Raw genomic sequence first — 13,587 nt, forward strand, 5'->3', positions numbered from 1 at the left:
GAAGCACTACCGCGATGTTTCTGAATCAAGAAACGCTGTCCACCCTGTTGCCTTTCTTAATATTATTGAAATATTGTACTTTTCCTGCAGGCGTGGTAGCCGTTGCGGAACCTTAATTACACATGCGAAGAACATTTTTTTTCTTAGGCAGAGCTGAATACTGCGGACTGTAGTACGGATTAAACTTCGGATATCACGGCACATAGCGTGAATCAGCAAGTGAATAAATTATAGACGATCGATGAGATATTACTGCGGAATATATGCATGAAAATTAATTTTTTAAACCGTGCTACATCATTATGCTACTGCCTAAATAAGCACGTGAAAGAGATATCAGTGCTCGTCTCGGAACCATTTAGTGTGCTGTTGCAATTTCCTTTCAGAAAACCTGTAACCAATCATTGCCGAGCCATATGTCACCTGCATTTTTGAAATTCTTTCAGGTTTTTTTTCAGCAAAATTATTATTATTGTTGTTTTTCTTATGTTCACAATTCTAATAGCTGCATCTTATAATTCTTTACAATCTCGTTTTTAAACAAGCTTGTGCTTGTGATTGAGTTTATGGACAACACCACACTTTGGCCAATCCCCCATGATGGGTACGTGCCATTTTCCAAGAGGCTAACAACAACAACGCTCGGTCATCAGCAGCTAATGTTTTCGCTCCACATTCGGCTCAGCAGCGCTGAACCCTTCTCATTTTTTTCCTTCCTTTGTGATACATGTTTTTAAAAGATATTAGAAAACGTTGGTCACTCGATAGACTGGCGCCCTTCCCGTCTTTTCCGGTCCTTGCTCACGGTAAGTATAGCAAGCTAAGGGTAAATGGTTGGAGTGGCATCTGCAGCTCCTTCATCAATGCCTTCCATATTTAGGTTCGAGTTATCTCGAGCTCTGAAGTGCGCCGCGCCGTCGGATGATCGCGTGTTGCGACGCTCGTTTCAAGTGATATCTTCGCGGCTGCTGCGATGCCGCCGCTCAAAACTGAATCGTTGTAGACATTGGGCACTCGAACATCTCACTTGCATGCTGCAGTGACTAAAGGTAAGTTGGGGCTCAGCCCCCCCCCCCCTTTTTTTATAATAACAACTAGACCATTTTATAACACCCTCTTTCTATCGTTACGGATTGTTTTTTTCTTACAACTCAAAATTAATCTACACGTGCTTGCAAATCCGCTGAAAATATTTACAGGGTGCCCTTCAATGCAAATTTATATAATTGGCCCTATATAGGCAGTAAAACGTTCCGAAGTTTGATTCTGCGCTTTTTTCTGCGCTGCAGGACTTGCGCATAATCGTGCTGTATTGTAGTACTGGTCTTAGAGACGTTTTCAGTAAACTATGTTTTATTGTACTCTAATCCTATCACATGGTGCTCGGCATTTATAGTGGAACAATGTGATACGCAGTCAATGGAAGTTTGAAGAAAGCCTTATATCTTTGAAAATTCCAAACGTCGACTACGCGGTTTTCATAGCCAACTACTCAGTTGTAATAAGGGAGCAATTAACCATTGACATTCAGCTAAGCGCAGCCATACGGCTACGAAGGAAAGCTAGACAGCTTTCTCATTAAATTTGTAGTTAAAGAAAAATTAATTCTGGTCCGAGGGCCGACACCTTTCTGGCGAAGTCGCTTTAGCAACTAGGCTAACCAGGACGGACTGCAGATCTGATGGTAGGGCGAGAGCGAATCGATCAATAATAACTGAAGTGGGAACGGTGCTGGTGGTTGGTTGGTTGGTTGGTTCATAGGAAGGGAAAGGCGCAGTATCTGTCACACTTGCTCTGTGGACACCTGAACCGCGCCGTAAGGGAGGGGATGAAGGTGGGAGTGAAAGTGGATAGAGAGAAAGGGGAGCCGTAGTGGAGGGCTACGGAGTAATTTCGACCACCTGGGGATCTTTAACGTGCGCTGACATCGCACAGCACACGGACGCCACTTCGCTTCGCCTCCATCGAAACGCAGCCGCCGAGGCCGGGATTCGATCCCGGGAACTCCGGCACAGTAGTCGGGCGTCTTACCACTGCACCACCCCGGCGGGGCGGTGCTGGTGGAATGTTTTCAATTTTGGAATGTTTTCAATTTTGGCTGAGATTGAATTCCGTGTTCGGATCTTTCTGAGGCGCACAGATTTAATACTCATACAGGGACGCTGTAACCACCTAAAACTGAGCCGTGTACACGCCTGTGCAACACTTATATGGTGGTGTAACAATGATGCAGGTCACGCTTTGGCAGGTGCCAAATGTATTGATGACCCTAAGACAGGGCATTATCGGAGAGGCAGTTAAGTGCATGTTTACGCTCCATCAGGGGCCAGAGGGTGTAAAGTAGGGGTATATATACAAAAATACACATGTTCTGACTCAAGGGCTTAACAACGGCATGTGGATTAGGTATAGAGGCAAAATTTAACAAATTTTTCTCATGACTAACATGTTCTTCAGCAATCTACAACTTTAGGAATGCAGTCATATCTGTTTTGCTTAATGTTTTATCTGTGCCCTATGCCGGCTCAGATACGTACCGAAACATGTCAGATTATTACTGTAAACGGATAAGAATGCGGGCGGAAGGGTTCAGCAAAAAGCTGCTATAAATATAGCGAGATATACAACGTAATGCCACAAGATGGTTCAACTACACAAAATAACAAAACAAAAAGCCCCACCATATCCCCAATACAAAACACCGAATCCAATTATTAATTTCGGCGATTTTGTTTAATCCTGCCACCAACATTCGTAATAACACTGTTCGGCATCGCCAAATAGCGGCACGCCGTATTTCTTTTATTCACGGATGCATATGAAAAAAGCGCGAACACGTTATTTTGTTTTCGAATTTGGTTTTCATAAAGATCTTTCAGCAAATTTACCAGCGATGTCAGATTCAAAACATCAGTACAGACACCCTCGAATTTTAGGCACCTTATTACGCAAAAGCTTTCAAGGGCATTTATACATTTGGCATATTTTATGACGTTGAAAGTTTATGTATGAAAGGAGATAGAATAAAGCAGAGTGGCTTGATGGGCGAGTGTGTTCAACATTATTTTATAACAGTGCTAGAACACGGAAAGATAGAAAGAGACAAACGGGTCAGCACAGTGTGTGTTTGTCTCTTCCTATCTGTCCGTGTTCTATGGCTGTTTTAAAATAAGAGATAGAATAAACAAGTGCATGACATAACTAGACACGAATAAGCTCAAGAAACAGGAAGAAACGATTACTTCTGGTCACGCTTGCTAGGTGAGTTAACAAAGTCGCCGTTTGCAGACGTGCAAAATGGCAAAATTCGCCGTCTGCGATAGTAGCAGTCCAAACCTTTGAAGGTGAGCCGACTGTGACAGCCAACTATTAAGTGGGAACTACAAGTGAATGGGGGCCGGTGGTGGGAGGTAGTGGAGGGAAGCTTATATTGTTGGCTTTGTGTCTCCTGCCTGACGTGGTGTCACTTGGACGTCATCATATAAGCGCCGCACTGTTAGGATAAATGACGCTAAAATGTAACGGTTATCATAACAGTGAAACATAAGGCGCACAGACGTAAACATCACACGTCAACATATAAGGACTGGCTTGATTGCAATGTTTTTGAAAAAAAGATGTAATTATCGTGCTTGGAGCTCCTGATACAGTCTCCATTATGGTTTTCTGTCACAAGATCATCGCCTCAAGAACAAAACACGCAATGGCCGTCTGGCCTTATAATCTCCGACAACACGTTAGATACCTTTCTAACTTACCACTCCGGAGATAATGTGGCGGTGGCGTGATAAATCATGAAACTAGGCTAACAATGGAGGGAAGCTAGCTCCATGCACCGTCCAACCTTGGCCGTGGTCCCGTGTAGCTGATAAGGAAAGAGACACACGAAAAGAATTCCAGCGGCATTCTTTTTTCTCTTGTTTTGATTCAGCGTGGCTGGCCGACGTCGTCTGCTTATGTTGTTGTCTGCTTCTCCGAGGCCACCATCTGCGAGCGCGTGTTCGTCCCGTGACGCCCCTACAACTACTCTTGTGCGTCGTCTGCTCGTAACGGCTCGCGTGAAAGAGAAAGGCAGCAGCTCGTAGCGGTACACACTCTTAGCCGCCTGTATCCGACGCGCAATTGCGTTGCGTTGTTAAGCTCATCGGACGCATACTTCGGCGTCGTCTGCTCGTGAACAGTTATCGTCTGCACGGTGCAGTTGTGTTGCGTTGTTGGGCTCATCGGACGCAGTCTTCGGCGTCGTCTGCTCGAGAACAGTTGTCGTCTGCTGGTGAAACTTCTGCACGGTGCGTGTGATTGTGACTTTCATGCAAACTTCTTTGGTTGGTTAAAACGTGACTCTGCTGCCTCTGCGCAGTGTTTCTGCGTTTTCTTATTCGTCGATTCGAACAAACCGCCGCTTGAAGTCGTCGCTTCCGAAGCAAGCATCCACTCTCGAAATACCAGCTGGTCCCCACTGTGTCCCGGCTGGCGTTTCGAGCACGTCTTGCGGAGCACCGCGACCCCGAGTTTCCGTAAGTTGCCGATGGGATTTTCTTCGTCGTGATATACGCCTTGATTTTTTTTTCACAGATTTACTTTCTACAGAATCTCTCCGGTTGTTTCTATACTGACGTGTTCCTGCTTTTTTTGCGAAATGCACATGTGTAAGCGATGTGAATAGAATACAATATTGCCGTGCGGTCACCAATTGATTCCCAAAACACGAATGACGGCAACATTTTTTTCCCTTTAATAACGTAGCTTTCCTCCATGTTGTCCTCTTTCTTGTGTTGTGCCCCCGTTGCGCTAAAAATGATTTATTATTTACTCCAGACGCATGACCAGTATTAACGAGTATTGGAAGTATTTCTTCATTTATTGTTGCTTTAAAGTTTATGTTTATATATTCATATAACTCATACAGCAGAACCGAATTCTGTTCTTAAGTGAGTATATATAGATGGTAATGTCTGGTTACCGTGCGTTACGTGCATGGTAAGTCTAATTAATCTAAATACGGGGTCAGTCGAAATATTCACCTGTCTTATTATTTTAGAGAGTGAAATGCCATTACCTGTTCCCGGCAACGAACCTTGCCCAGAAAAAGACGGAAGTATAACTTTTCAATTACTTCCAAAATTTTCCGTCCGTATGCTATCTGGAAGAAAAAGACACTTAAGCGCCGCCTCTAAGGGTATGACGCGATAACGTAGGCCACCACCTGACATATAATGCCCCGCTTTAACCAACACATATAAACGTACTACACGCGTGGCCTATGAGTAGTGGGCCATGTCTGGAATCCGAGAGCACTGGAAGGTTGATTCTTATTCTACCTTCCTATACCTGAAAGGAGCAATCCTATTTGGCAGCTCCCGTCAACTTCCTGATATAATGTGGTCTTGTCAAACCCGATTCTGTCGTGTTTCTCTCCTTCCGTTCTATCGCAAAGGTTTTTCACTCTCCTACCCGGTCGTCTAGCCTTGGCAAGACAAATTCCCCTTCCTCCTCCGCGTTTGGCGGGAGGTGGGGAGTGGCACTCCGCCTGCGCGAAAATAAAAAAAAGAAAACGGGCGAGGCAGCGCGCGCCTCTGGATACAGTCGGCCCGTGGCGAGGGAAAAGCGCGCAGCGAGCGGTAGACACCTTCACCCTCAGACAGCGAGACGGACCAATGGACGTCGTTCTTCAAAATTACAGGTTAAGCAGGGGACTGGTGCCACCACCGGATAAAAGTCTAAACAATAGGGAGGCAGTCGCATGGCGGCGCCTGCAAGCTGGGAACTTTGTAAACCCGGTCTGGGCATATTATGTCCAAATGGAAGATAGGAGAAACGATAAATGCAAGCACTGTGGGGAGAGAGGGACCCTCGACCATATAATCTGGGAATGTACTAGCTCCCCAGGGGCTAAAACAAATATAAATTGTAGAGAAGCCTGGGAAGCCCTGCTGCGGAGCGAGGTCCCTGCTCCACAGCTACAAGCCATCCGCCTGGCGGAAGAAGCCGCGAAGAGCCAAGACCTCTTTGCCTGCTTCTGATCGCGGAGGTCTCTGCTCCCGTCCGTTAGGCCTGCGTGCCGGGGGCGGGAATTGGGGGCCTCCTTATCTGGTGGAAAATATAGTTATCATCATCATCATCATCATCGACGGGCCAGCACAGGAAACGGGGAAGCTGGCTTCCCGAAGGAGAACATGAGAGAGCTTTGATTCGTATTTTCGTTGCTTTGCGGCGCGCGTGTCACTGTAGCATTTTGCACAGACTATCTCCGGTACCAGATCGAAACACTGGGCTCCTTCGCCTAAAAGGTCCTTCCCTGGACAGTGGCCCTTTAAGTCGCCCATACCATCCAACAATCAGTGCTCTGCCATGTCAGCACGCCAGCTACCGCCTGTCAGCGCCAAGTCGTGATTTTTCGCTCATAACGCCAATGCCGGGTTTTCAGGGGAACGGGTTGAAAACCCGCCGTGCTGTGGTTCGGGCACTCGGCTGCTCTGGCCAAAGATTCGGGATCGAATTCCGGCCTCGGCGGCCGCTTTTCGATGGAGGCGAAAAGCTAGGAGCCGTGTGCGGTGCGTTATCAGCCTACGTTAAAGAACCCCAGGTGGTCAAAATTTACGAAGTCCTCCACTACGGCGTCTCTCATAGCCTAAGCCGTTTTCCCTAGTTTTGGGACGTCAAACCCAGTAAACCAAACCGAACCAAGCTATACCGATAAAACTCTCATCGCAGGGCCTGTTGGGAGTTCGAGCTAACATACCCGCAAATATGGCAATGTGACGTCACTGGATGTTAACAGGAGAAATCTGGCGATTGCGGGAGTGCAGCTTTGCAAGGGAAAGTTTACAAACAGGCGGTTCCGTTAACAAATGTTCAGCGCGCGGTCACGGTTTGTTCCGTTACCTCTCGAGGCTTTACATCATGCTTTATCAATACAGCATATCTCGCCTATGCTCAAGCCGGTGCTCACACTCTTACCACTGCCAGTGAAGTCACACCTATCACTGGAACAGTAACATATCTGCATATTTCTATCACTGGAACAGTAACATATCTGCATATTTATCTGTGTGCGGATGGGATAACTCAGCCCTCGCAGCAGCGGCTATCTGTGTGTCCTGACCGGTCTGTGATGATGATGACGATGGTGATGGTCGAAACAACAGATGGAGCATGTCTCCACAGGTGGTGGTCACTACTGAGAGTGGCGATTTTCGCAAAATTAACGCCACGCTGCGAGGGAATTACGAAGTAGTGTGAAAAAAAAAAAATATCGGCGCTTCCCTACTGAAAAAATTGTAGGAGGCAATAATATCGCATTTTCTCACACAATCTCACTAAATTCACATAAGAAATCACATACATGTCGCATATAATTGAATAAGGTCTCATAGCGTCTTGTACATTATCACAAATTATGTACGATATTTTATGATAATGATGTGAACCGTGTGAGAGTCTATGACATTAGATGAGATTTTATGAGGTTATTGCCTCGTAGAACTTTGGATTTTCAGTAGGGTTTCGAAACCGCATTGTTGCTCCGTTGCCGACTCATTCATTGTTGCTAGACTTTTTCTGTGAAAATATATTTTAGGAGTTCTGTCAATCAACCGCACGGATGCTTCTACTATGATGAGATAAACGAGAAGATAAGTGGGCTTGCGTCGGTTTTTTGATGCAGGGAAGTATATGTGAAAATGGAAATAGCAACTTTTCAAACTGCAGTACCGTGACGATGCAGTGGCCATAAATAAACATCGAGCTTAATAAAAGCTTTTTGCTCTAGAAACTGCGAGTGCCCGTACAAACGAAGCTTTCTTTGTGAAGAAACGTCGCTGAATACAAGTCACCGTTACGAGAATATTGCAAGCATGGATAATTATGCGCGACTGTGCTATTAACGGCAGCCTTTATCAAGGCATGCATGTGTGATGATATAACGCTTTGACGTCGACGAAGGTGTGACATAAAGGCTTTACTCCGAGATCATTTTGTTCTGATATTGTTTTCTGACCTTCATGTTTTATTGGTGCCCTCATCAAGTGTCAGTAGGATCAATAAGTCACAAAGGAAGCCGAAGCACCACCAGAATACGGCAACCATAATCAATGTACAGAGGGAAAAGCATTTCTCTAGACAGACCAGACTTCGAGCTCTGGATCGCTCAGGGCTACGCACGCGAGATCTAGCGAGAGCAGCCTGTTTTGTGACGGTCTGTGAGTATACATGCACGGCCGAACGGACATAATCTTTTGGAGGCTCGCTCGTGCCCTGGGGCTTCGCTGCCTGTTTTCGTCGCCAGAGCTTTGGCCGAGATGACCGTAGCTTGCCGCAGCTGCTAAAGAGATAGACAGAGCGAGGAAACAAGTCAGCAGCCTGCTCCCATGTGCTAACTTTTGGTGGTGGTGAAAACTTTTTAATGCTTAAAAGAGAGTTACGGAGTTTGAAGACCCCGCTATATGGACAATATGTATAGTCGGAGACGCCGCACTTCCAGACCCCGTCTCGCGCCCTCTTCACTAGAGCTCTTTGGGCCTCCAGTGGTACTAGAGTGTTTTGGTTTCTCAGCATAGAGCGTAGACAGCGCTCTGACGACGACAGAAGGCGGCGAAGCTGCCAGGCGAGTGAGCTCCGAAAATGCGGGCAGTGCTATCAGCATAAACTAAGTTAACGGCCAAAAGGGGGCACTCCCCTAAGGCCCCAGCGACCAACTCTGGGTTTCAGCGCAATTAGCGGAGTCGACGAAGCGCGCCAGCCTCAGAGAAAGGCGCTTCAAAATACCAAATTACGGAGGCCACCCTTTTACTTTTGACTTCATTTCTTTCCTTTTTTCTTTATGCATAACGTAGTTTCATTCGGGCGCTTGCGCTGAGTCGCCATTTAAAGTCTTGAAAAGTCACTGAAAATTGATAAATTTCACAACCGACGAAGCCGCGCCGCCTCAGCCGCTTCTTTTGCAATGAAAAAATCGATAGATGAATAAGGCGAAACCATTTGAATCGCGTGGTGGCTGCGCATCCCACCTACCCGTGACTGCTATTATATGTTGCATTTATTCTTAACTTGCCTGTATACCAACCAACCTGCATTTCGTTATTCCTACCTGTCTGTTTTTCTCTCACAGTGTTTAAGCTATAACGTATTTTTTGTCGGTGCAAACGCCGTGCGGTGGAGTAGAACCTCCAGATCGATCGCGAAAGGGCCCGAAGGTCCCCTCTTGTAGGATAGGTTGCCTGTGCTAACTGTTTGGCCGCATATGCTTACTTGTAATTCGTCTCGAACCAGGCGGTTATCGATAGATGTCGCACACGTAGACCGGATCACTCAGTTTGGTCGTTCTAGAGAAGCGTTTTGCCATCTGTACTTATGGTCCCGCATTTTCTCTGCTCCATATTGGAGGCGTAGCTCTTGTGAAAAACAAGATAGGCTGCAGTTTTTCATTGGGCTAACATTTCATCTTTTTTTTGTAGCCACATATGGTAGCGACGTATTGCGGCAATTTGTTGGTTGGTTTGGTTTGTGGGGTTTAACGTCCCAAAGCGACTCAGGCTATGAGAGACGCCGTAGTGGAGGACTCTGGAAATTTCGACCAGCTGGGGTTCTTTAACGTGCACTGACATCGCACAGCACACAGTTCTTGTGGGTTTTTGAGGTATTGAGTTAGATAACCACTTATTTTAAATACAAAATAAAAGAAAATCGTACATGTGAACGTTGATACTTCACCGTCTGCTAAATTAGGATAGTAAAAAAATATATGCAAGGTCAGTGAAATCAATCCTAAGCGCTCTTTTACGCAGTAAACCTTAGCCTATGATAAAATGATAATAATTGGTTCACAGGCAGGGAAAGGTGCCGTATCTGTCACATTTGTTTCTGTGGACACCTGAATCACGCGATTAGTGTTTTTGAGCCGAAAACTCTCTTTATGCGGCACACTCAGAATGGCCTTTACATTATCCGTCACAGCGAAACATATATAGCTATATAGAGCTCACTCAGAGTGGTAGAAAACGTCACTGGGGGCAGTGCATATAGCTGATTTTTGTGTACTTAGCTGAATACATTATGATTTATGGCTTGGTTTACGGGGCTTGACCCTCCGCGGTGGCTCAGTGGGTGCGATTCAGAGCACCCAGATTCGAAACCGACCACTGCAGCCGCAAGCGCGGCGAATCTCAAATGCGTCCGTGTGATCTGCGATATAAGGGATGGTCCCAGGTGGTCGAAATTATTCCGGAGCCCTTTACTGCGGCACCTGTTTCTCTTCTTTCAATCAATCACACTTCCCTTCCAGCGTGGCTCAAGCATCCACGGGGATGTGTAACAGATAAGGCATCTTTCATTTCCTACAAACCAATTTACATATTTAAGGGGTTTAATGTCTACAAGCGACTCGGGCTATGCTGGGCGCCGTAAGGAAGGAATCTCGACCGTCTATGGTTCTTTATAGTCACCCACATTGCCCACTACACAGCTGATTGCTTTTCGCCTCCATGCAAGCGCGGCTGCTGCAACCGGCCGGATCGATCGCGGGTCTCCCGGCTGACGTGAAAAGTCTAGGGGGCACTTTGAACCGCTAATGCGCGGTGAGGCCAAAGCCTCTATTGCGCTGTTGTTCGAAGCCCTCCACTACAGCCATCGCCACCTAGAATTTTCTGCTACGGCACCTCTTTCTCCTTCTTTCAGACCGTCTATGGTTCTTTATAGTCACCCACATTGCACACTACACAGCTGATTGCTTAGTGGCCTGGTTAGAGCAATGTGATTCGAGTGACGACTAAACAATGAAGGTTCTGTCTACTCCCCTTTATCCCCATCCCCATCCATGGCCATGAGCCTTCCCATTCAATAAATGGCATTTAATCAATCAATTCCCACCATCCTCCTTTTCATTACAGCTCGTTTATGATGTCCGCAGAGAAATGTGACGGATACTGCGCCTTTTCTTTCCTGTAGGTGGTGGTAAAAATATTTTAATGAAAATGATTAGGAGGTTGTAGCGGCGGTTGGAGTCCTCAGTCCGGAACCCCATTGGCGTAGGCTGCTGTCCGCGCTCTTCCGATGAGTTCTTTTTGAACCCTTGCGTCCGAGCTGGTCAGAGCTGCCTCCCACCCCTCCTGCGTTGGCTGGTTATTAATAGTGACAGTCTGATTTCGCTGGCATGCCCACACCATATGGTATAGGTCCGCCTTCTCCCCGCAGAATTTGCATTGTGAGTCAAATGACTCTGGATCTATTGCGTGTAGTCTGCGTGGATTGTTAAAAGTGTTGGTCTGTAGCTTGCGGAGGTGTATCTCCTCCCCTTTGTCTAGTGTCTTTGCCGGTGGAGGGTAGACCCGGCGAGATAATCTTAAGTGCTGAAGTATTTCGGTGTAAGTTAGCAATGGGATAGGAGGTTCCACGAGATCCGTATTGGGTGCCCGGGGGAGAAATGCTCGGGCTGAGGCGTGTGCGCTCTCGTTCCCTGGGATGCCCTGGTGACCTGGTACCCATACTAAGTGTTTATCCATGGGTTGGTAGCCACGGGTGTAACTATCTTGCAGGATTTTAGCTGCTAGCGGTGCAATCCTGCCCCTGAGGTAATTGCGATATGCTGTCTGTGAATCTGTAAGAATGTATTCTGAGGTAGTGTGTGTCGCAGCTAGGGCAATTGCCACTTCCTCCGCAGCCAGTGTGTCATGGCTGTGTAATATTAGTCCATCCACTGTTTTATCTTGGTGTACTACCGCAACGGCCGCCATTCCCTGTTCAGGACCCGCAGCATCGACATAGAACACGCCCTCGCGCCCGCCGTAGTGCCTTTTTATAGCTTCCGCTCGTGCTTGTCTTCTTGGCTGGTGAAAGTCGGGGTGCATATTCCTCGGTAATGGAGTTCCCTTGAATTGTCCTCTCCATGAGGCTGGGATGTCGCTTTTAGGGTCTAGCTGTTCGGGGCAATTGATGTTCAAATCGTTCAAGACTTGTCGGCCAGTCAGAGTCGTGGAGAGTCGTACCACCTGCGCCGTGAGGTGTGCCTCAATCAGCTCGTCTACCGTGTTGTGGACGCCCAGTCGTAAAAGCCGGTCCGTCGATGTCGTAAGAGGGAGGCCCAGGGCCTTCTTGTAGGCTGTTCTGATTATGACGTCGAGGTTCTTGATGTCAAACTTCTTGAGACGAAGGTAGGGTGCCGCATAGACGATGCGGCTCACGACGAAGGCCTGCACCAGTCGGAGAGTATCTTCTTCGCGCATCCCAGATTTCCGCGTCGTTATTCTGGCGATCATCCTGCCGACTTGCTCGCTCACGAGGCGGAGTTTCTGGATGGCGAGGTGGTTGTTGCCCTTGTTATTGATGCATAGACCCAGTATCTTAACGGTCTGAACTTCCTTTATGGGTGAGTTGTCAACGTGGATGTCGATCGTGGCCTGATTTTTGTGCTGGCGGAAGACTAGGAGTTCACATTTTTCGGGAGAGCAGGTTAGTCCACACGCTCGTGCATAATTCTGAACTGTTGTTGCCGCTGTTTGTAGTTGTTCTTCCATCATTCCCATACTACCCCTAGTTGTCCAGATGGTTATATCGTCAGCGTACAGGGCGTGTCGTATGCCCTGTATCTGATTTAGAAGAGGTGGAAGATTGCGGAGTGCAATATTGAACAGAAGTGGGGATAATACTGCCCCTTGCGGAGTGCCTCTCGTGCCCATCTTCACTTGCGTTGTTTGTTTAGTGCCGATGCTGATGTTGACTGTTCTGTCTTTAAGGAAATCATAGATGTATGAGTAGACTCGCTGGCCACAGTTGGTGGTCTGGAGATTTTGGAGGATTGTGGAATGTTTGACATTGTCAAACGCTCCTTTGAGGTCGAGGGATAGAAGTGCTCGGTCACTGTTTCTGCGTGCTGGATCAATGACTTCGCGTTTGAGTTGCAGAAGCACATCATGGGTGGACAGATGTGCTCTGAATCCAAACATCGTGTGTGGCAGTAGCTCGTTGTTCTCTAGATAGTTGGAGAGACGTGCGTGGACTGCCTTTTCCATGAGTTTGCCTGCGCACGACGTGAGGGATATGGGGCGTAGGTTTTCAATGCTGATTTTCTTGCCGGGTTTGGGGATAAAGTGTACATTGGCTGTTTTCCATGCCTGTGGAATGGTGCCGATGCGCCAGCATTCGTTAACGTAATCCGTAAGTTGCTGCAGTGCCTCCGTGCCGAGGTTGGTTAGAAGTCCGACCGTAATTTTGTCTTGTCCCGGGGCTGTACCTCGGCGCATATCTGCTAGTGCTGCTATGATTTCTTCTAAAGTGAAGTCTTTATCTAGGTCTTCGTTCGGTTCCCCCCGGTATTCTGGATTTGAGGGTTCTGCGTCTCTCGAAGTGCAGATATAGCGACGCGTGAGTTCATCCATGAGTTCATCATCCGTGCCTTGAAAGTTGTGTAAGGCTCGATGCAAATTTCTACGTTGTTCACTCTTCGATTTCGGTGGATCAATTAGGCATCGGAGAAGGTTCCACGTAGTCTTGCTGTCTAGGCGACCTTTGAGGGATTCGCACCTTTTTAGCCAATTGGTGCGAGCGAGGTCCCATGCGTATTGGTCTGCTTGAGTAGTTAGCTTCGCTATTCGA

General features: G+C 47.2%; 1 protein-coding gene across 2 annotated transcripts in view; it reads left to right on the plus strand.

The window, feature by feature from the left end:
• Positions 1 to 13,587, plus strand: part of LOC146173632 (dicarboxylate carrier UCP2-like) — a 143,832-nt gene that overhangs the window by 67,270 nt on the left and 62,975 nt on the right. Inside the window, exon 1 of one of the 2 annotated variants that reach the window (XM_084584791.1) lies at positions 4,033 to 4,517. The exons of the other annotated variant lie outside the window; for it this stretch is intronic. The gene's annotated coding sequence lies outside the window, so the exon portion shown is untranslated. Of the gene's footprint in view, positions 1 to 4,032; positions 4,518 to 13,587 lie in introns of those variants that run through there. 2 annotated transcript variants of the gene reach the window in all.

The sequence above is a fragment of the Amblyomma maculatum genome, chromosome 11 (genome assembly GCF_055883805.1).
Source record: "Amblyomma maculatum isolate TAMU_Amacu chromosome 11, ASM5588380v1, whole genome shotgun sequence".
Classification (NCBI taxonomy): domain Eukaryota; kingdom Metazoa; phylum Arthropoda; class Arachnida; order Ixodida; family Ixodidae; genus Amblyomma; species Amblyomma maculatum.